Source organism: Mustela nigripes, chromosome 13 (genome assembly GCF_022355385.1).
Source record: "Mustela nigripes isolate SB6536 chromosome 13, MUSNIG.SB6536, whole genome shotgun sequence".
Taxonomy (NCBI): Eukaryota; Metazoa; Chordata; class Mammalia; order Carnivora; family Mustelidae; genus Mustela; species Mustela nigripes.
The window spans coordinates 86,730,865-86,755,136 of record NC_081569.1 but is presented as its reverse complement, the minus strand read 5'-3'; the positions used below and the strand labels follow the sequence as shown (position 1 = coordinate 86,755,136).

Genomic DNA, 24,272 nt, shown 5'->3' with positions numbered 1-24,272 from the left:
CTCCGTTAAGGTCCATTTTAGTTCTGAAGTCTTTTTTTTTTTTTTTTTTTAAAGATTTTATTTATTTATTTGACAGAGAGAAATCGCAAGTAGATGGAGAGGCAGGCAGAGAGAGAGAGAGAGAGGGAAGCAGGCTCCCTGCTGAGCAGAGAGCCCGATGTGGGACTCGATCCCAGGACCCTGAGATCATGACCTGAGCCGAAGGCAGCGGCTTAACCCACTGAGCCACCCAGGTGCCCAGTTTCTGAAGTCTTTAACTCACCTGTGCACCACCCCGTTCCGCCCGCCGCCGTAGCATTCGTTCGGGTTGTGATTAGTACTTTAGGGCTAGCATTTAGCTTTATCTCAGTGTGAAGCCCCTTACCTGTCACTTTTGACAGTTAATAGGTGGCATTGATAAAACATGTTTAAAAATCAAGTGTGTTGGGGCGTGTGGACGGCTCAGTGGGTTAAAGCCTCTGCCTTTGGCTCAGGTCATGATCCTGGGGTTGTGGGACGAGCCCCACATTGGGCTCTCTGCTCGGCAGGGAGGCTGCTTCCCTTCCTCTCTCTCTCTGCCTGCCTCTCTGGCTACTTGTGATTTCTGTCTATCAAATAAATAAATAAAATCTTTAAAGAAAAAAAAATCAAGTGTGTTGATGTGTTGACTTCTGCAAAAGGTCCAAGTTTCTCTTTTACAATGAGATAAGAGACGCCACTGCTTATGATCTTGGTTTGGTCGGTAGCTCAAAATTATACTCGTTCCATGTTTTGTTGGTTCTCCAAAGTACTTTTTTCTCCACTTTGTCTGAAAATGACTCAATAGATAGCATAACACTTAAATAGCAGAATTCTGCTTATTTTCCACTTGGTGCAAAGCACACGGTTTCAGGGTATGAAGAAGGCTTGGGTATGGCTTGGATAGTAAAGAGTGGGATTCTCTCAACTTCCTTTTTTCTGTTTTGTTTACTTGGTTTACTTTGATTTACTTTGGTTTAAAAGAACCCCATTGCTTCTGCTTGCTACAACCTGCCTAGCTGATTGGGAGGGGAAGGGAAGGGAGGGTAGGGTAGGGGCTCTGATGAGTCTAGCGCCTCCTGAAGCCTGGTGGTGGCCACTCAAGATGGTGGTATGGTGTTGGCTTTGGCAGACTGGCCACCAGGAAGCCTCCTCATGGCTTCCAGAGCCAAGTTGCAGATGACTGTGCTGCTGGAGGCCTGGCGAGATTCTGAACGTTCTGGGGACTCCAACACTGTAGCCATGAGTGGGAGAGTGGACTTCCCGAAGAAGCAGCATGCATACCAGTGACCCAGGTTGATCTTGGGGAGACCCAGGTAGTGAGGAATGACTTCCCTACCATACTCTGCACTTCGAAGGGCTATTACTGGAAGTGGAGCCCAGGCGGTGCTAGTAATAGTCCTGGGTATCCACGAGTTAGCTGCTGGAGGGGATGGTTGCCATGCTGTTGCATATGAGTTGGTGGAACTTCAGTGACAGCTTTTGTTTTGTCTTATTTAAAAGGCTTTTTTTCTTCTCAATCAAAATTTATCCAATAATATAAGAAATGGAGGGAATTTAAGAGTTATATTTAATTAACTATTTTGATATTATATTAGTGGTATATCCATAAAATACATGGGATTTCACTGTTTATCTCCATCAAAGTACTCTAGGCTCTGCCTCAACATGGCTGTGATTCCATTGTTGTATAACACTGATCACCTGATGTGTTAGTTGGTTCTGGCTACTGTGATGGAAGACTGGGTGGCTAAAAGAGCAGAAATTTATTTCTCACAGTTCCAGAGGCTGGGAAGTCCCAGATCAAAGTGCTGGCAGGCCCCATGCAGGTGAGGTTCCACTTTATGGTTTGCAGTCGGCCATCTTCTTCTCATACTTTTCATGTGATGGAGAATATAGAGGAAGCAAGCTCTATCCTGTTTCTTCTTCTAAGGACCCTAATCCCATCATGAAGATTCTGTCCTCATGAATTAATTACCTTTTTTTTTTTTAAAGATTTTATTTATTTTATTTATTTTATTTGACAGACAGAGATTACAAGTAGGCAGAGAGGCAGGCAGAGAGAGAGGGGAGGAAGCAGGCTCCCTGCTGAGCAAAGAGCCCAATTCGGGGCTCGATCCCAGGGTCCTGGGATCATGACCTGAGCCGAAGGCAGAGGCTTTAACCCACTGAGCCACCCAGGTGCCCCAATTAATTACCTCTTAAGGCTCTACTTCCCGATACCTTCCTGTTGGGGGTTAGGATTTAAATATAGGAATTTGGAGGGGACACAAACATATAATCCTGGTTAATACATCTGGTTTATAATGATTAGTCATAATTATGGTAGCTTACATGTGTCAAGTACCTCTGCATCCCAGAGCATGGGCCACATATTTATTTCATAAGTGTTATCTCACTTACTTTTCAAATAACTTGATGAGATAAATACTAAGTTTTAAAAATCCCTCATTATAAGGAAAATGATCAACTATCAAGTAATGAATTGAATTCAGTTTAAATGATCAATTAATACATATGTTGAATAGTAAAGAACTTAACGTGAAAAGCAGCTTTGCATGCTTTTCCTCTCCACATTCTATGCTCTCTCCCCAGGGGCAATCGCTTTTGTTTCTAATTCTTTGGTTATTTATCTTCAAAACTTTAGATATGTGCTAACTAGTCTGTTTAGCAAATTTTGTGGACTCTATTGTACTGTCCCATTTATATGAAATGTGCAGAATAGGCAAATCCATAGGAACAGAAAGCATATTTGTGGTTGCCAGGATCTGTGGTGGGGAATATTACAGAGTGACTGCCTGATGTCTGAATGAATATCGTTTTTTTTGGGGGGGGGGGGGGAGCGGTGATGGTTGTATAACATCGTGAATATAATAAAAGCTGTGAATTGTACAACTAAAATGGCTAAAATAGTAAATTTTGCCTCAAAATACTAAATGGCTCTCTGGTTAGAAAGTTACCTACCTTTGCATGTTTAATGTTTCATATTTGTTATTATTTTTAATTTTTTATTATCTTATTTTTAGAGTTGAAAAATTGAGGCCAAAGAGGTTATATGTCCCAACATTATACAAATAGTAAACCTGGGGTTTTTACCCCCCAGTGGTATAACTGCATTACACTGTCCATGTAACCACCCCTCAAGACTTCCTTCCAAATGGGTGGCTGAAACCCTGTGGGTGGACAGGAAATCAGATTGAGATTAACTGTTAATTAATCTTGCAGTTGTCTAGAGATAGAAAATTTTTCTCATCCATGATAACTTTTACTTGAAAAAATGTTTTTATATCATACCAGCATGATCACACAAATTATCATTAGACCGATAAGCCTTACTGCACATGAAAACAGGAGCCACCAGTCGATTGAAGAAATGCTGTTAAATTGAGTTAGGGGTTTGTTAAAATAGAACCAATCTAGTTTGGTGCATGAAGGGTTATAGTAGCTTCCTTCTAGTGTCTGTTTAAAGAAGTGATTTGGGAATTAAGCAGTTACTGTTAGATTTATACATGATCCTTGACTGCTATTAGTATGGGTTTATTGCATCTTAGCAACAAAACAGAGATGTACAATTGATTGTTGCTGTTCATTGAATATGTCTAATAAGCAGCTGAAAGTAAAGTCTTTCTGTTCTGTTTTCAAATGTCATAGAAATAGCATCCTTTTTATCATTGCCAAGGAAGGGTGTGGGAGAGGGGAACCACCCTTTCCTTCCAAAGCCGGAGAAACAGTACTAGGGAATGGAATGCAGTATCACCAAAGTCCCAGAGTACTTAAGGAAGGAGTGGAAACTGTCTCAGAAAGGGAGTATGTTTTTCAAAAAGGTCCCTGTACCTTAGCCCTGGCTTGTTCTCTCTTTCAATATTTTGTTTAACTTTCAGTATTTCAACAAGCAAATATTTATTAAGCATTAATTAGACTCCTACAGTGAAACACTGAGCTGACTTTTGTGGGGACAACAGAGGTGTAGAATACATATCTATCCTTGAGAAGTTGATAGTCGATCAGATTGGCAGGCAAGATATACATACAAGATGAAACTCCTAGGATCTTTGGTCCAATGTTTTTCTTTTGCTATTAGGAGGGAAGATATTTTTTTTCTTGTTTTTTTTTCCCCCAAGTTAAATAAAATACCTCCCCTTACTATGTTCCTTCTTGTATATTAATACACTGTTTGAGAAGAGATTGTGGCAAACACCCAAAAACAAATGATCCAGTTAAGAAATGGGAAGAAGATATGAACAGACATTTTTCCAGAGAAGACATCCAGATGAATAATAGACTCATGAAGGATGCTCAATATCACTCATTGTTAGGGAAATACAAGTCAAAGCCATGGTGAGATACCACCTCACACCTTTCAGAATGCTAAAATTAAAAACACATGAAACAACAGATTTTGGCAAGGCTGTGGAGACCAGGCAACCCATTTATACTGTTCGTGGGAATGCAAGCTGGTGCAGCCATTCTGGAAAACAGTATGGAGGTTCCTTAAAAAGTCAAAAATATAACTGCCCTAAGATACAGCAACTGTTTTACTAGGTATTTATTTAAGGGATACGAAAGTACAGATTTGAAAGGGTACATGTACCCCAAAGTTTACACAGCTTTATCAACAATAGCCAAATTATGGAAAGAGCCCAAATGTCCATCAACTGGTGAATGCATAAAGAAAAGGTGGTATCTATATGAATGGAATATTATGCAGCCATCAAAAATTGGACCCTTGCCATTTGTAACAACGTGGATGGAACTAGAGTCAGAGAAAGACAAATACCATAGGATTTCAATCATATGTGGAATTTAAGAAAACATGAATATGTGGGAAGGGGGAAAAAAAAAGCAAACCATAAAGACTCTTAATAATAGAGAAGAAACACAGTTGAAGGATTATTCTTAAATCTAATTCCCAAACTCAGCAATTGATATCATTTTTGCTGTATTCTGGTCTCTGACTATATACACAGAAATTATTTCTAAAAAAACACAATTGTAGTTTCTCTATTAGCTCAAATGGTTGGTCTTGCCAATGACAACGTTTCATCTAATGTACTTTGTCAGCCTTTGGCGCACACTGGGAACTGAATAATTATTTGTGAACACAATGAGTCTTCTCTTGACTCTGTTATCCTTAAGCTCTCTCCTGTCTTCACAGGTAAACTTCCTGAGGGGTTACCTGCACCTGTGACTGATCCTTGGTCTTACCAAGATCATCTATGACTTCTTTGCCCCTAATTCTTTCAAGTAAGCACTTTTCAGTCCTTACTTTCTTTTTGCCTTGGAGGAAGAAACTTGGGTGCTGCTAACTCCTCTCTCCTTCTGGAAATACACACTCCGGGTTCTTCTGTCACTTGTCCTTCCTCCAGTCTTATCATCTCTAGGGCCTTCTCTACTTTTACAGTCAAGTGACAGTTATGTGGATAAATTCTGTGCCCCTCCAAATTCTTGCGTTGACATCCTAACCTATAGTACCTCAGAATGTGACTATATTTGGAGACAGTCTTTAAAGAGGGAAGTAAGTTCAAATGAGGTCATTAGGGTGGGCCCTAATCCAACATGACTGGCATCCTTATAAGAAGAATAGATTAGGACACAGAAAAGCACAGAGGGATGTCCACATGAAGACACAGGGAGAAGGCAGCCATCTGTAAGACAAGCAGAGAGGCCTCAGAAGAAGTCAATCCTGCTGCTACCTTGTTCTTGGACTTCTAACTTTTAGAACTGTAAGAAAATACATTTCTGTTATGTAAGTCACCTAGTGTGTTGTACTCTGTTAGTGCAGCTTTAGCAGACTTTAGTAGACTGCAGACTTTAGCAGACTGCAGCAGTGACCTTCCAGACAGTGAATCTGATGGTGTCACTCCCCAGCTTCAAACTCTAACCACTCTCTATTAAACTACAGATCAATACCAGTGTTCTTTCAATAACTCACTTGGCATTGCTGACCTGGGCCCTGGTTTCCCCGTCTCACCACACACATACATCTTAGTGCTCCAACCATTGTGTAGTGTTCTCCTAGGCACTCAAAGATCCTTCTGTCTGACCTACTCCTGTTCTCCTTCCTCCTCCTCTCCCCCCACACCTTCTCATGGCTAGCTTTGTGATCCTTCAGGTCTTAGCTTGGAGAAGGCTTCCTCCTGAACCCTGCCGTGTTCTCCCAGCCTCTGCATTTATTTCTATCATATCGCTATAGTTGCCTGACTACTTGTCTGTATCACCTCCAGGTTGTAAGCTTCCTGGAGGCAGGGAAAACATGCCTTTCACTTGTATCTGCAGAGACTGTCTGAGTACCTGGCATACAGTGGGGTCTCAGGCTTTGTTCAATGAATGGAGGAGAGCTTACTGCTTAGCAGAAGAGAAAATTATTTTCCTAATTCTGATGGTTAGCTCAATAACACTGGGAGTGAGTACAAATATTACAGTGACCTTCATTCCATAGATCTGATTTTGAAAATTGTCTATTACAGAAGATACTTATTTTTGGAGTATAAATTTGCCACTTTGCCTACTTCTGTTGGTAAATTTCTCAGCCTCAGGCCCTTTGTTCTGTCAGGTATCTGTAGCTGCAAGAAAAATAAAAAAAAAATAGGTACCAGATCAATGTAAAATATTGTTTCCTTGCGTTTCCTCCCTCCCCTCCCATCGCTCCGTCCTTCTTTCTCTCTACCCCTCCCCCCTTCCTTCCGTCGGTCCTGCCCTCTCCCTCTCTCTCGTTTTATGTGGAACCCAGTAAAAAAAGAATCTGATATAAATGTGTTATTTTGGAAGTGACCAACTCATTTTTCGAGACTACATAAATGGGGGTACATTAGGGAAATGAGTCCAAAATGTGTTTGGTTTTCATCTGGTAAATTTAACAGGTATTTTGAGCACTTGAGGAGGCAACAAGCAGTATTTTTACTTGTGAAAGAGAGTGGGTTAATTTGTGCTTAAGAAAACCCTGGAAGAGTGCTTGTGTGAATGCCGGTTCTGCAAAGGTCCTTGGAGCCCAGGGAATGTGACTCTTTCAGCTTCTTGGCATTAGAAGTTTGGCATCCTTTGCCCTTCAGAGGGGAAGAGGGCTCTGCATTAGGAATAGCTGCTTTGCTTTAAAGAAATAGTTTTGGTTCTGGCAGTGGGCCAGAATGAGAAATAATGTTATCCACTATTGATTAGCATGTTTATAGTTAAAGCTGATTTTCTATAACAAATAGCAGCATTGTAGCTCAGGGTTTATGAAATATGTGTGTGTGTGTGTGTGTGTGTGTGTGTATTTAAACCTCTAGGCACAGTGAACATTTGAATTTGTTTTAAACAATCCACACATTGAGGATATTCAGAAGCATCTAATTAAAGAGAATCAAAATGAGAATTTAGCAAAAATATATAGACTACTGGCATATTTTATATTTTAAATGAAATAAAAGGAGACCCCAGGTAAACTTCATGATATGATGGGTTACTTTACCTTTTTTTGAAATAATAACAATAAAAAAGTGAAAGAAAATAAAGAGTGCCAGGGAAAATCAAACTGTGCTATTCAGTTTGAAATTGAAGGCAGAAGCCAAAACACCAGCCTCTAAAAGCTCTTTAAAAATACACTTCTATTTATTAAAAAAAATCTGCCTGGCTGAATTTTCTTTGATTTATTTTGTTGACCATGCTTGACTTATGATACCTATAAAACCTGACACGTGCTTTAGTGTTGGTGTGTCCCCAGAGCAGAATTGTATCAGGGCCTGATGCTAAAGCACTGGGTAGTTACTATTATCAAACGCTGAATCTCATTTTAGCTATGATAAAAGGCCCCTAGTATTAAAACACTGGGTTTATAGATGATAGATGAAAAATGTATTTTTCAAACCATGGCCTTTGTGGTAGAACATGACTTGCTTACTATGGAAATATCTCCAGCTGCCTAGAAACGTTGCCTAGCAACCCCTGGAAACACAGAAAATCTAATATCATCCCTGAGTTGCTTGTGGGGAAAGGGATTATTAAAAATATCAGTTAGAAAAAAAGGACTACCAAGTTTGTTCTTGGGCACCACCACAACAAATACTTTCTAGTTTCATAGTGCCTCTGTGCCCCTCTCCCACAGGATTTCAAGCACGCGTTGTGTGTGTTCCCCCATGAATGCTCTAGTTTCTAAGGCTCCGAGGTGCAGAGCACAGGGTCCTTTGAAAAGGTCATGCCCTTGCCATCAGAGGATTCAGCTCCACTTCCCCTGGTCCTCTGAGTGCTTGCTGCTTCCTGCTTTGGTGAGCAGCAGTGAGCGGGCATGGTGGCCAGCTTGTGTCGCTGTCCAGGGACACAGCTGCCAGCTTCCTTCAGACCCAGCACTTTCTGGGTTGACTGCAAGTGATTTGTAGTTGGCTGCTGCCTTATCTCTGTTCCGCTGGACAGCCAAGGCTGTGGGCAGCTTGCTCCTGGAAGAGCACCGGACACTCCTGCCCTCTGGTCCAACGCCCATGCTTCTGCCCACATGTTCCACTCAAGTGACAGCATAGCCGTTGGGAAGCCTCTTGTCTTTACAGCAGGAAGATAGGTCTTCTGCGTTGTAAGCAGAGCAAAATGCCTGATTGGGCTCTGACTTTATTCAAAATCCCTATTTTGTTCATTGGATTAGAAAATTGTGTAGTTGGATAAATGTGTTGATGGAGTGTGTGTGTGTGCGTGTGTGTGTGTGTGTGTGGCGGTCAACGAATCTTCCAAAATTCATCTGAATAAATGAGTTGTATGACAAACCACAACTGAGTATGGCTTGGGGTGTGAATATTTTCTCCTGGTCAACTTTTAAAAGCCTGTCACTATGAGAATTTGAACTACTTCTAAGAATTGTGATAGCAAGAGCAATGATAAAGACACTACGTTGAACTTCAATAGAGTTGAAGTCTATAGACGACTCAGACATCTGTACTGTCATTTGATTTTTGTAAGTGTCTGTGAGAGGGTTAGTGCTGTCTCCATTCTATATCCATAGAAACTGATGTGTGGGAGGTAAAATGGCTTGTTCAAGGCAGTAAGGGGAAGGAGCATTCTGGTTTCCAGTTCTGTGTGCTTGTTAATAGGCATTTAGATTGAGGCCCGTCTATAGGAGAAAGTGCATAAGTCAACAGTGTGGGGGTCCCTGCATTGAGAGGGCTGTATTGAAATTATGTCTATGATTTTGGGGGGAATCATAAGCTCTTTGGACATTAATTTCTTCATTTATTTTGTTAGGAATTAAGCCAAATCAGGTCTACATTTTAAAATTCTTTCTAAAAAAATTTTATTTAATTTTTAAAAAAGATTTTATTTATTTACTTCACAGACAGAGATCACCATGGCAGAGAGGCAAGTGTGGAGAGAGGCAAGCGGTGCGGGGAGGGTGGGAAGCAGGCTCCCCACTGAGCAGAAAGCCCTGATGCGGGGCTCGATCTCAGAACCGTGGGATCATGACCTGAGCCGAAGGCAGAGGCTTTAACCCACTGAGCCACCTAGGTGCCCCTAAAATTCTTTTTTAAAGAAAGATCTTACCTATTTATTTTTTTGAAAGAGGGGATGTGGGAGGAGCAGAGGGGGAGGGAGAGGGAATAGGAAAGACTCTCAAGCAGACTCAATGCTGAACAGGGATCCTGAGGTGGGGCTCTGTCTTACGACCCTGAGACCATGACCTGAGGTGAAATCAAGAGTCGGTTGCTTAACGAACTGAGTCACCTTGGCACCTCTACATTTAAAAATTCTTAATAAAGAATGAAAATGGAATGCATAAAACCACCAACTAGTCTCCATTGCTGTGAAAAATTTCAAAAGAAGTTGTGTGATGGCACATTGATGGTTCATTAAGGAGGCAATTCTTGGTTTCAAGATCAGTCTTCATTTAATTTCTTTTGCCTGGAGAACTGATTTTACTTTTTCAGCAAAAGCCTGAAAGAGTGAGAATATCAGTCCCAATTTTCTGTTGCTTTCCGGTTAATTGAGTGTTTATTTTTGTCCTATTCTGTGCTAAGTATCTCACAGTTGTTCTGGAGTTGATAATTTCAGCCACCCTGAGAGGGGACTGGAATTCCTCCTACAAAAGGCAGGGTTTTTTGATTTGTCCAGAGTTTCACAGAGGAAAGCTTCAGAACTGAGTTAAAGCCAGGCTGACCTACTGCCATGTAGGGTTTTCAGTCACAGTACTTCACTGTCTCTAGCACAGGGCTGTGAGAGGGATAGTGTAACTGACCATTAACAAAAAGGCCTTCATTTTAAGAGTTCATTTGGGCTCTGTTTTTTTACAGTTAGGGTGGATTTTGCATGAATTTACATGGATTTGACTGTACATCATCAAGACCTGAACCATAATATATTCCTTCTTTTTTCTTTCCTAACTTCCCCTAACTGAAGCGGGCCTTCTCCCTTTTACAAACACACCCTTACCTTTATACCACTGATAAGCAAGACCTTGACATGGACCCATACGTAGCTGACGAGATTACATTTTATTCCTCGACTGGTCCCCTGAACTAGCAGTCTGCTCCTCAGTTTTGGCTCACTCAAAGATGACTCATTTTACTTTCAGGAAATCCTCAAGCCAAGTGACTTTTACTAGATCACCAGAGTGTCTAACAATGTGGTTAATGGACATCTGCCTCATAGTCACTTGAAGACCTTTTAATCAGTTAGATTTTGAGCACTACACCTAAATCTCAAGAGCTATAGCCTTTGGGAAGGTAGAACACTGGAAAATGCATTCTTTTGTTAACATTTTTTATTGATTGATTGATTTACTTATTTATTATAAGTTTTTAATTCTATTTAGTTAACATAGGGTTGTATTAGTTTCAGGCATACAATATAGTCATTCGATACTTCCATACAACACCTGGTGCTCCTCGCAAGTGCACTCCTTAATCCCCATCCCTGTTTAACCCAACCCCCCACCCACCTCCCCCCTTGTAACTGTAAGTTCTTTATAGTTAAGAATTTGTTTCTTGGTTTGTTTCTTTCTTGTTTCCCCTTTGCTTATTCGTTTCTTAAATTCTGCATATGAATGGAATCATATTTGTCATATCTGACTGACTTATTTCACTTAGCATTATACTCTCTAGCTCCATCCACATCATTGCAAATGGCAAGATTTTATTCTTTTTATGGCTGAATAATATTCCACTGGGTGTGTGTGTGTGTGTGTGTGTGTGTGTGTGTACACTAGCTCTTTATCCATTCATCAGCCAGTGGACGCTTAAGCTGCTTCCATAATTTGGCTATTGTAAATAATGCTGCAACAAACATAGGAGTTTATGTATCGCATTAAATTAGTGTTTTTGTATTCTTTGGGTAAATAATCAAAATGCAATTTTTAGATCATAGGGTAGTTTTATTTTTGACTTTTTGAGGACCCTCCATACTGTTTTCCAGAATGGCTGCACCAGTTTGCATTCCTACCAACAGTGCTAGAAAGTTCTTCTTTCTCCACATCCTCACCAACATCTGTTGTTTCTTGTGTTGTTGATTTTAGCCATTGTGATAGGTGACATCTCATTTTAGTTTTGATTTGAATGGAAAATGTGTTCTTAACAAATGTCTGCCCAGGGGATTCCCGAGCCCGCTGAAGCTTAAGAATCCCTGAGGGGCACCTGAGGCCTTTTCAAAAAATGTATTGCATGCCTGTTGCATGCTCCTTCCTCTCCTCCTTCTCCATTTCACATCTTCCCTCTTTTCTGTCTGGAAGGGAAATCTCAAGGGCCCCCCCACCGCCCCCCCCGCTCTTTTCTTCATTTCTTCTTGCTTTCTGCGGCTACCACTTCTTGCAGCCTCCTTTCTTCTGTTTATATTAGGAAGAACCACAGTTACACAGGAAAGAGCTATTTGTTCCTTGAATATTTGCAGTTTACACAGTACTTATGTATCTTTCAACTTGGTAATTGTCCAGTACAGTCATTGAAGAGGTGCTGTGCATACTTCACACGCCGCTGAATTTCAATTTCACGGAAATCATCAGTCATTCTCCCTTCTGGGCTGGGTGTTTGCATCTCTGTCAGCGAGAGTCACCAGACCTTGAATGTGAACACTCAAGGAAGAAGGTGTTCCCATCAGTGTTGCTGGATGGAGTACCGGCCGGCAGAACTCAGAGCCTCTGTCAAATTGACCTCGATCTTTCTTTACTCATTTTGTTTTTTCCCTTTTACTCCCCAACTCCCATAGGCACTACCCTTACTCATCCATGAATAACTCCTTTCTCCCATTCTTTCTTGAACTCTTCTGATATCCATGGTAACCAGGCCAGAGCTAGAGCAAGCACCACAAAGAGGTCTACTTACAAGAGCTTAACTTTCTATATTCTTAGAATCTCTGTGTGTAGCTGTTTACTTAGAAAGAGAGAAGTAGGCAATTGATGATGGACAGGCCCTGCTCCTCTGCCATCCTTTTGTTTCGATCACTTCATCTCTGGTTTCATTCAGAATCCACATGCCTTGTAGGGTTGAGCTGGCTGTTCAGAAACACTGGGGCATTAACCTCTTTCTATCTGCTCAACAACGTCAACAGCACGTCCTCGAGTGTGTTCTTACATTCCTTCAGACTCTTCTGGTAGATGGGGTGGCATAGGGGAGGGCACTGAAGCCAACTTGGACACTGCATATTCTCTTCCTTTGGAGCATCCCAGAAGGGAAATAATTGGGACAGAAATTTGATTAATTTAGCTTAATCTTATCATTATTCCATCATGAAACACTTATTAACTTGGAGTTCTGTGGAATATAATCCTGTAGAATTCTGAAATATAGCTGAAAAACCAAGGGATTTTATTATTTAACTGGTAGATTAACCAGACTTGTTTCTTTTGATCTACTACTGTGCATTTGCATGTCTGTTAGAGGAAGGATAGAGGAAGAACGTTGAAATTACCTTTGCTTGGAAAGGGCTAACGAGCTGTTCCGCTTCCTTCTGAAATCCAGGATTCATTTTTTACCTCACCCTGACATTATAGGTTATCTATCAAGTTCTGCTGCCTTCCCAACATCGCTCCTCCTGTGATGCTGAACATTGTTTCTGCTCCAGCCACCTTGCCTCATACTTTCTCATCTTTACAACCTTCTTTATGCTGTTCCTATGCTTAGAATGGCACCTGTTTTCACTGGTCTCTTATAAAGCTTTTCCTTACTGATACCTCCCTTTTTGCTGTTTGATTAACCAATGAATTCATTGAATGCATGCTGATTGAATGCATATTGTGTGAAAGACTAGGTTGGGCCCTCACGATACAGTAATAATGAAGGCAGACCTGGTCTCTGTTATCTCAGGGATACGATTCTCTATCTTCTGAGTCCCACCTCACTTTGTTTTTACTGCCTATTACAGCAAGTGCTTTTACTCATTGCCTCTTTTCATAATTTTTATTTTGAAACAACTTCAAGTTTACAGAAAAATTACCTAGTATAAATGGCTCATGTACATCCTTTATCCAGAGATTCCATTTTTTTTTTCAGAGATTCCATTTTAATATCCCTTACAGCAATGGGATACAATTGAAACTATACTCTACACCTATTTCTCATGTTGCTCAAATCTTCAACCTGGAACAGTTCTTTAGTCTTTCTTTGACTTCCCTTGACTTTGAACACTTGAGAAGTTTATAAGCCAGCTTGGGTTTATTTGATGTTTCCTCATGATAATACCCAGACTTTTAGGCCAGAATTTTACAGAAGTGATACTTTGCTCTCATTTTATCCTATGGGGTGGCAGTGGCTTTACTACTTGTCTTATTGCTGGTGGTGTTAATTTTTGATCCTTTAAGGTGCCTGGGTGGCTCAGTTGGTTAAGCATCTGCCTTTGGTTCAGGTCCTGATCAAGTCCCACACGGGGCTCCCTGCTCAGCAGGGAATCTGCTTCTCCCTTTACTCCTTCCTCCTGCTCCTGATCTCTCTCTCTCGTGCTGCCTCTCAGATAAATAAATTAAAAAAAAAACCCAAATTTTGATCACTTAGTAAAGATGATGCATTCCAGGTTTCTCCACTGTACAGTTATCTTTCTTTCCTTTTGTAATAACAGATATTTTGTGGAGACACACTCATCCCACATTTAAATATCGGCCAGTTTTAGCATCCATTGGTATTTCTTGCCGGAAATAATTATTACTCTAATGGTGGCCAAATGGCAATTTTCTAATTCCACTATTTACTAGTTGGAATTCTGTAGTATTTAAGTATGTGTGTCTGTGTATATATGTATGTACTTATATCAGTATGTACTCAGAAACTTACATCTTATTCAGTGAGTTATAATTCATTACAATCATTATTTTAGATATCAAATTGTTTCAGATTTAGCCGGCAGCAGCTTCCCATTGCTGGTGCATGAGAAGACTACAAGAGCATCTTCTTTCCTTACCCCAGCCTGGGATTAGCCATTTGTCCAAGTTCTGTTTGTTTTAATGGAGGAGAAGCATTTAAAGTCAAACTTATGCTTGGTGCACTTTATCGCAGCTCAGATGTTGATCCTAGACCCTCTTTGTGGACAGAGCAAGGAAATCTATACAAGAATAAATATACATACCCATATGCACACATATATTACATACATGCCTCATACATATGTATATATACATATTTACATCTGTATATTTCTCTGTCTTTCTAGATAAATATTAAAAACTGTGAGTACCCTGATACCTTCAATTCCAATCTGATACTGTAGGGGTCATTCCTGCTTCCCCCTTTTCATATTTGTAACTTCCTTCTCTGACAGTGAAAAGCCAGGCTCCCATTATCCTCCATTATACATACTTATTTACTAAATTTTGCAATCTCTTGAACTTAGTGGGCTGCCACTCTGCACTCTTCTTCCCTGTGTGGACCTTGCCTGGCAATGGACTGCCTCCCAGCTTTCCTGCCAGGCTCATTGCCTCGTGGTGTGGGGCAGGGAGAGAGGGTAAAAAAGAAAAAAAAAAAAGTGCTTTTTAAAAGAATGACATCTTGACAAACTATAAAATGAATCTCTCACCTGTCCTATTTGCATAGATAGATATAGACATATGTAAACTTGTTGCTTTCCTTTAAAATCAATCAGTAAAAATGACTTTATTTGAGCAAACATGTTTTATAGACTTTTTGACAAAAAAGGGTTATTTGTCTTCTTGGCTTAACATCAAAGAGCACCACTCAGAGTCATTTGCACACATGTTTTGTTCTTAACCCAGGACTCTAAGTTCCTTGACGTCAGAGGCTGGCTTCTGTGTATTCTTGAGTCACTGGAACACCTTCCATCGTGTCTGGAGTGGAATATATGTTCGTCTTGTTAAATTAATTATTTTCCTTCTCTTAGAACTGACCAGCTATTTTGCAGAATTGATTGAACTAATCACTGCAACATTGTATACAGGTCGTTTCAATCTACACAAATATCTCACCTGCAATATCTTAGGAATCTTGAGGGAAATGCAGAGGTCAGAAGTTTATGCAGTAGCAAAACTTTTACAAGCTGAATAATGCATGTAATTAGAAAAATAGGAAAAATGGTGTGGATGAAACAAAGGGCACATAATAGAGATGCTCAGTTACATAAAATTGTTGGGGATATTTTTTCTAGCACATGAAATTCTATGCAGCGAATAGATTCTGTTTAAAATGGGAATAATCAATGAAGGAAGATATGTGCAAAATTTTTATGTTGGAAATTGTAAAATGGAATAATAGTACATCATAAAAAGTAAGTTTTAAGCTTAATAGTGGACTTGTTTTAGGTGTAATTTCATACTGTTGGCTCATGCCTGGTGTGTGGTAGTCTTTACCCAACTTTGAGTGCCTGGATACACTATGTTCAAATTATAACAACTTTTAGCTCTTAATTGATTGTGGGACTATGTCTGCAAATCAGGTGTCAATCTTATTGCCACTGCCACCTTAAGATGACTTCAGGAAGGGCCTATTTTCATCCTTCTGCTGACCTAATTAATTAGATTTTGGGTCCACTTAATTTATAGTCTAGTTGGGTTAGATTGAAGAAATGATGACTGACATCTGATAGCACATCAGCCAAGGTTAAAAATGCAATTTTCAGTTCATTAAACCCCAAAGAAAGGTCAACCTTTAATAATTGTATAATCTACTAGGCTAGATTCTCAAGAGGCTTATGTTAGACTAGCCTGTGACAGAGATGTACACATTTGAGAAGAGATGACCTCATTATGCATAAAAATACAGTTTTATATATGTACAGACAGATAGAGAGATAGTCAACTTGAGATTTACTTGAAGAGACTCACTTAGAAACAAGGTTAGCCTAAACAAAGTATGAATTAATTTTCTTCTTTTTACTGGCATTAGTGGGACTCTCTGGAATTGAAGATGGAGGCCGGTCTGGTCTGTAGGATTATAAAAGGTGTATTTATCTTATGGCATTCACGGCATTATGGGAGTTGGCAACACATTTCAAGTCCAGCTTACAGGAATAGGCTTTCTTGGAAAGTTATATAGATGAGAGATCTTTCTGCAGTGAAACAAACAGCACTTGCCATTCTCTCCCAATTCAGCTTTTTGCAATTACCATAGCAACTCACATCTTATAATAAGCAATGTGGTCGCTATCTCTCCTCAGTTGTCTTTTGTAGTGGTCCTAACTTTTCTTAGGTTCTTAACATGCTGGGATACATGTCTGGATACAGCCTGGACTGTTGAGCATTTAAAATTCCCTATCTAGATTAGTGCCCAAGAATAAATATTCAACTCAAAGTCTAGCATTCATAGATTAAAGATATGATTGAAAACTAGATTAATTTCATTGTGAAAAGAATGTTCTTTTACTGGGAAAAAGATGTAGATTAGAGTCTTGGCTCTGTTACTTTCTAGGCAAGTTTCTTCACTGTCCATTTCTAAGTTTTCTTGTCAATCAATTGAGGATAATAATGCTACAGAGAGTGGAGGTTAGATCACAGGAGATAATGTCTACAAAATGCTTCACATAATGCCTGATACAGAGTAATAATTTAGAAGTGATAGCAGTTATTACTTTTTTCCCAGAGTCCAGAGTCTCTCATGGTTTGTCTCCTTCTCGGATTTCTTCCCATTTGCTTTTCCCTCCCATGTGGTCCCCCATGCTATTCCTATGTTCCACATATGAGTGAAACCATATTATAATTGTCTTTCTTGGCTTGACTTATTTCACTAAGCATAATCCCCTCCAGTTCCATTCATGTTGATGCAAATGGTAGGTATTCATCCTTTCTGATGGTGGTGTAATATGCCATTGTATATATGAACCACATAGAAGTGATAGCAATTACTATAATCATTAACATGTTTATGGAGGAGGAAGAATTCCAATTATTATTTTCTGTTTACACCCCATTCTCCAGATGACACTGTGAAAGTTTAACTCAAAGGATAATGCCAGTTATTACCGGGCAAAAACCAAAATGATAAGCAAAAATACAGGAAGTTAGTGGTATCAATAAATCATCTTAAAAGGGGCCAGGTTGAGGAAACAGATGCCGGGAAACAGTGAAATGGGTTTAGAATATGAACTGCTTTCCTTTTTCCTTTATTTTAGATAGCCAGTAAAGCTCTCCCCTTTTAATTAAAATGTGACCTCTTCTGGGCCTCCTCTGAATCTTTCATGGGGGATTCTTTAGGATTACCATTTTAAGGCTTCATCAACCAACCCTCATTACTAAAAAATAAAATCCAACCAAACAACCCTGAACAGAAGTCTTCAGTGTACTGTGCAGAATGTCATATTTTCATAATCAGATCACTCATTTAAAGTTCCCCAGAGTTTGACTTCTGGGATATTTGGCTAATAGGATCAAGCAAAATCAAACTGATGCTTTCAACATGCTTCCTCTTATTGCTTTTTAAAAAGCAGCTTCCTCTGGTTACTTGAGTATCTAAATAAAAGACAGATCATTTATAATTGTAATAATATTAAGAACACACTTGGCTGGAGTATGCAATTTTGGTCAAACTGATGCCTGATAATTTTAAAAACTGTCAGAGCATTTCCTTATGGTGTCACAGCTTAAAATTTAAACACTAAAAGCTTACTGAATAGAAATCTTACACATAGCAGATGGAAAAGTTAAAAACAAATAATTTAAGCTATTGAAAAAGGTTATGAATCAGCGTATTCTAACCAAGGCCATACTTGTTAGTAGGTCTGCTGGGAGCTCAGAAAGGATTTAGAATATAGCCATATATTCTCAGAAGACCAGACACTTCCCATATCCTCCACATCTCCATGTTTCCATTTAAACCACACATCCAGCTCCTCAGAGTGGGGTGTGTCTTAAAGAGATCGCACAAAGAAAGGTATAATTGGCCAAAAAGTGCGTGGTTGTCTCTCTCCCTGGGCATCCCATAGCTTTTGTAACATCTCATTTTCTTTTCTTAAAGAAAGAAATATTTCACCATGGTCAGTCAGTACTAGTGTACTCATTCGCAAAATAGACATAGATAGTATCCAGATATAAAATGCATATCTCTGGAATTATAAAGGGAGAAAGAAAGTCAGACAGATGCAGTGTTCTGGAATCCAAGATGAGAAACTATTTTGAGAAGGAGATGGCAGTCACCGATACTAAACAGACTAGACAGGCCCCGGAAAGTAAGGATTAAGAAAAAGCTACTGGATTTGGTGAGGTCATTGGTAACCCTGAGGGATTTCAGAAGAAAAGTGGTTTGGAAAGTTTGATTTTTAAAAAAACGAATGTGGGGTGTTGATGGTTATTTATGATGGGAATTTTAAGGTGTGTAAATCAGAACAGAAGCACTACAAGTAGACTATCTCTTAAAAAACTTTGTGAAAGGGAGGCTACATTGAGGATATTGCTGGAAAGATCAGTAGTAGCATCAAGGAAACAGTCTTTAAGTCAGTTATATCCATGTATCTTTGAAGACGTGGAGGCTTAAACCTGTGGAAGAAGACTTGCAGACTTTGAGAAGGGAATGGATAGATAGAAAAACCAGATCCTCTTAAGAGTAAAGAATGAATATTATTTTATATTTTTATTTCCTAAACATATTAGCATTTATTGTAATGGTGATATAGGCTTTGTAAAGTGATATCATGTATGCAGAGGACTTTTCCCCCCAATTTATGATTAGAAATTAATACTGACAGTCATGAGTGTGACCTGTTCTACAAAGCTTTCTGGCCAGAAACACTTTTTAAGCAGACTGTAGTCCAGTAGAAAGAACTTGTCAGAGTTTTAGATGCTGCTATTTCACTGAGATTGGGAGTGGTTATGGATAGTTTACATCAACTGGTCACACTCTGCTGCCCACATAGAGTAAACACTCCCATCAGAATGCAAACTTAAAGATGGTACCATAAATGACAATTCCAGGCTGTCAATGAGGAGTGATTGCTGCTCCCAGAACCCTGGTTCTACTCTTTCATTCTAAAGGGCAAATGAGTTCTGAGAGTATTTATGTTCTATTCAGATTAACTAATTGAGATTTTGGCCTTTTTCTCTGGTTGCCTATTCCTTTACTTAAAATTAATTTGTTACAAGGCACAGCCAGTTAATTAGTATGATTAGCTCCCTCATCTCTATGCTTGCATTTTTAAGAACCTTAAAGTCAAGGTACTGCTTACACAGATCATTATTTGCAGACAGTTAATTCTTGAGTTATTGTCTTGGGATGGGCATTATCATATTATTAGCATGTCTTTTATATTTCCCGATTCTTTAGGAGAAAGCATCTCACTTCTACATATCACTTTAGAACTCTTATTTTCAGTAAATACTAACGATAAGCTTCTGTTCTGTCAACATTTTTGTGAAACCCTGCAGAGAAGATGGTGGCATAGGAAGATCCTGAAGTCACCTCTTCACATGCCCACAACAGATTTACAGCTACATAGGGAGTAGTTTCCTCTGAAAAATCTTTAAAAATAGATGAAAAACATTTCCACAACAAAGGATAAAAGGGCTGTGTCAAGATGAGTAGGTGAGGCGTACTCTTACATGCAGAAAACTCCATGCCCTACATGGCGACCACAATTAGGAGGGATCTTAAAAATATGGAACTCTTCCCTGTGGAGCAAGGGGTTTCTGCAACACATCAGGCACCTAGCCCTTGGGTCCTGCACTGAAAGGTGGGCCACCAATATGTAAAACCAATGGAGGTTTTGTCCAGGAGACCATAGCACTACAGGGAACAGAGAACCTGTTCTTAAAGTGCTCACATGCAGACTTGGTCACCATGGACCCCGTATGAAAGCAGCAGTTTAAAAATGCTAGACCAGGTGTGAGGGGGAGCCAGTTTTTACTCTTAAAATGAGTGTTAAAGAGAGGAGGAAATCTGTTGGGATTCTCTCCAAGTGCTGGCAGATGGCATTTTTGCCACACATGGTACCTTGCTAATGCCAGTGTTGGGAGGTGCCACTTGGCAACTTCCCTTTAACCTGCTAGAGCAGATGGGTGCTCTCTGCCCCCTGTGCTGCAGCCATATCACAGCTGGTAGAGCACCCTGCCCCTGCCAAGCTGCAAGTGTGGCACCCACAACAGCTGGTGGGCACAAGCAGCCCACACAGGGGATGCCCCTGGAGCAGTTGGCTCCAGTGGGCAGGGAAGATGGCCCTTCTCGGCCCCAAGGGTCATCTTCTACATAAGGATGCTTTTTTAAGACCAAGATGCTTTGCCTAATAGATAGAAGCAAATACAGAGAATCAGGCAAAATGAAGAGACAGAGGAATATGTTCCAAATGAAGAACAAGATAAAACCTCAGAGAAAGACCTTAGGAATCAAGAGATAAGTAGTCTACATGATAAAGACTTCAAAGTAAGGGTCATAAAGAGGCTTTCCAAACTAGGGTGAAGAATGGATGTATATAGCGAGAACTTCAACATAGAATATGGGAAATGTAAGAAAGCACCAAATATAAGTCAGAGAGCTGAAGAATATATTAGCTAAACTGTAAAGTATGGTAGAGGAATTCAATAGAAGACTAGATGTAGATGAAGTGGAAGAATGAATCATCAAGCTGGAAAACAAAGCAATAGAACTTATCCAGACAGAGCAGCAAAAATAAATAAGATTTTTTTTTTTTTTTAAAATAACAAAAGTTTTAAAAATGGAGTACCTTAAGGACCTGGAACAAACAACATCAAGCAGAATAATATCTGCATTATAGGGGTCCCAGAAGGAAAAGAGAAAAACAAGGGCAGAAAATTATTTGAGGAAATAATGGATGAAAAAGTCCCTAATCTTGGAATGAAAACAGATATCCAGGTGCAGAAAACCCAGAGAGTTCCAAATAACATGAACTCGAAGAGATCCAAACAAAGATATTATAATTAAAATGTCAAAAGTTAAAGATAGAGAATCTTAAAAACTACAAGGGGGGGAAAAAAAACCCACACAACTTGTTATATGCAAGGGAAGCCCCAGAAGGCTATCAGCAGATTTTTAGCAGAAACTTTGAAGGCTAGAAAGTAGTGGCATGATATATTCAAAGTACTGAAAGGAAAAAGCTTGCAGCCAAGAATACTTATCCCAGCAAGTTTATCACTGAGAATAGAAGGAAGAGATACAGTTTTGCAGATAAGCAAAAGCTAAAGAAGTTCATCCCCATTAAACCAAATTTATAAGAAATGTTAAAGGGGTCTCTTTAAGCTAAAAAGAAATGATACTAATTAATGACAATAAAGCTAAAAAGAAATGATACTAATTAATGACAATAAAGCAAAAATATCACTGGAAAAGGTAAATATATAATAAAGGTAGTAGGGTAATCACTTATAAGGCTACTATGAAGGTTAAAAGAAGTATTAAAATGAAAACTACAGTAATTAATTGAAAATACATAAAAAGAGGTAAAATATGACATCAAATATATAAAACATGGGAAGAGTAAAAATTTGTTTTGGAATGTGTTCAAATTTAAATTGCAATCAAGTTAAAATATATATAAATATATATCCAGTAACCACAGCAAAATTTTACTCCAAATATACATACAATAATCACAGCAAAATTTTACAGTAAATGCACAAAAGAAAATGAGAAAGGAATCTACATATAGTACTAAGGAAAGTTATCAAACCACAAAGGAAGACAATAAGAGAAGAAGAAAGGAACAGAGAGGAACTAGATAAACAGAAAAGATTAATAAAATGGCAACAAGCACATATCAATAATTACTTTAAATGTAAATAGAGTAAAATCTCCAATCAAAGGACATAGAATGGCTAAATGGTTAAAAACAAAAAACAACAAGACTCATTTATGTGTTGGCTACAAAAGACTCACTTCCCAAGTAAGGACACAGGGAGATAGAAATGGAATGAATGGGAAAAGATATTCCATATACAAATGGAAACAAAAAGAAAGCTAGTGTAACAAATGGAAACATAAAAGAAAGCTAGTATAGCTATACTCATGTCAAACAAAGCAGACTTTAAAAACAAAGCCTGTAATAAAAGACAAAGGACAGTCTCTTCAATAAACAGTGTTGGGAAAACTGGACAGCTACATACAAAAGAATGAAGTTGGGCTACTATCTTATACCATATAAAAAATTAACTCAAAATGGATTAAAGTCTTGAATGTAAGATCTGGAACAATAAACCTCCTAAAAGAAAACATAGGTAGTAAGCTCCTTGATACACCTTTAGTCATGTTTCTGGATCTGATTCCAAAGGCAAGAGCAACAAAAGCAAAAATAAGCAAATAAGACTAAATCAAATTTAAAAACTTCTGCACAGTTGAAGGAAACCAGCAGTAAAACAAAAAGGAAACCCATTGAATGGAAGATGTTATTTGAAAATAATATATCTGATAAGGAGTTAATATATAGCATATCTAAAGAGTTAATATAACACAATAACAAACCCCCCTCCAAAAACAGTGATTAAAAAGTAGGAAGATTGGGGAGGGTAGGTGCTATGGTGAGTGCTGTGAAGTGTGTAAACCTGGCTATTCACAGACCTGTACCCCTGGGGATAAAAATATATTATATGTTTATAAAAAATAAAAAAATTAAAAATTAAAAAAAAATAGGAAGATGATCTGAATAGACATTTTCCCAAAGAAGACATACAGATGACTGATAAGCACATGAAGAGAGGTTTAACATCACTAATCATCAGGGAAATGGAAATCAAAGCCATAATGAGTTACCACCTCACTGCTGTTTGAATGGCTATTATCAGAAAGACAAGTATTGGAGAGGATGTGAAGAAAAAGGAACCCGTGTGCATTGTTAAATGAATGTAAATTGGCATAACCGCAATGAAAACAGTACAGAGCTTCCTCAAAAATTAAAAAATGGAGCTACCATATGATTCAGCAATTCCGTTTTTGGGAATCCATTAGTTCAAAAAGGTATGCATGTTTATGTATGCGTTCATGTTTATTGCAACAGTATTTATAATAGCCAAAATATGAAAACAACACAAGTGCCCATCAACAGGAGATGTATAAAGATGTTATACACACACACACACACACACACACACAATGGGATAACACTCAGCCATAAAAAAAGAATGAAATCGTGCCATTTGCAACAACGTGGATAGGCCTTGAGGGTATTATGCTAAGTGAAGTAAGTCAGACAGAGAAAGACAAACACTTCATGATTTCTCTTATAAGTGGGATACAGAAAACAAAGGAAGTGAACAGACTTCTAGATACAGAAAACGGAGTGATGGTTGCCAGATGGGAGGAGGCTGGGAGCAAAATTGGTGAATGGGATCAAGAGGTACAAACTTCCAGTTATAAACAAGTCATAAAAATGTAATTTATACCATAGAGAATACTGTCAGTAATATTGTGTTAACTTGTATGGTGACAAATGGTGATTAGACTTATTCGGTGATAATTTCACAATGCATACAAATGTAGAATCATTAGGTTGTACACATGTAACCAATATATTATTATATGTTAATTACACTTCAATAAAAATACAAGGAAAACAAAAATCCCCCAACATTTTGTTACACACTTTGAAAATATGAGATTTGAAATTCCAAAGGAATTGATTCCTATACAAATAGGTTTAGGAAGGTGGTAGTAGTCAGTTTTTCATTCATCGTCATTGTCATAAATAATTAGCAAGTTTTCAACTTGGGCCTGTTGAAAATTTGAAGCCAAGCAAAAATGTGTACCACTAGGTGACACTCTGATCTTAAAGCATAAACCAACTAATGACAATTAGAAAAATGACAATTAAAGTGACATCAGTAGATTATGGTACAATGGGGATAGTGTGAAATACTATAAATTTGGGACATCCATTTTTAGGATCAATGAGGATTTTTTGTTACAAATAATTTTTTTCCCAAGTGCTATACAAATGCTTTGGGTTAGTTGACAGAATAAAAC

The 24,272-nt window shown here is 38.8% G+C and overlaps 1 pseudogene; it reads right to left on the bottom strand.

Moving 5' to 3' along the window:
* Positions 1–1,097: 1,097 nt before the first annotated feature.
* On the bottom strand, positions 1,098–1,440 carry LOC131998797 (pancreatic progenitor cell differentiation and proliferation factor-like; annotated as a pseudogene).
* Between the last annotated feature and the right edge of the window lie 22,832 nt (positions 1,441–24,272).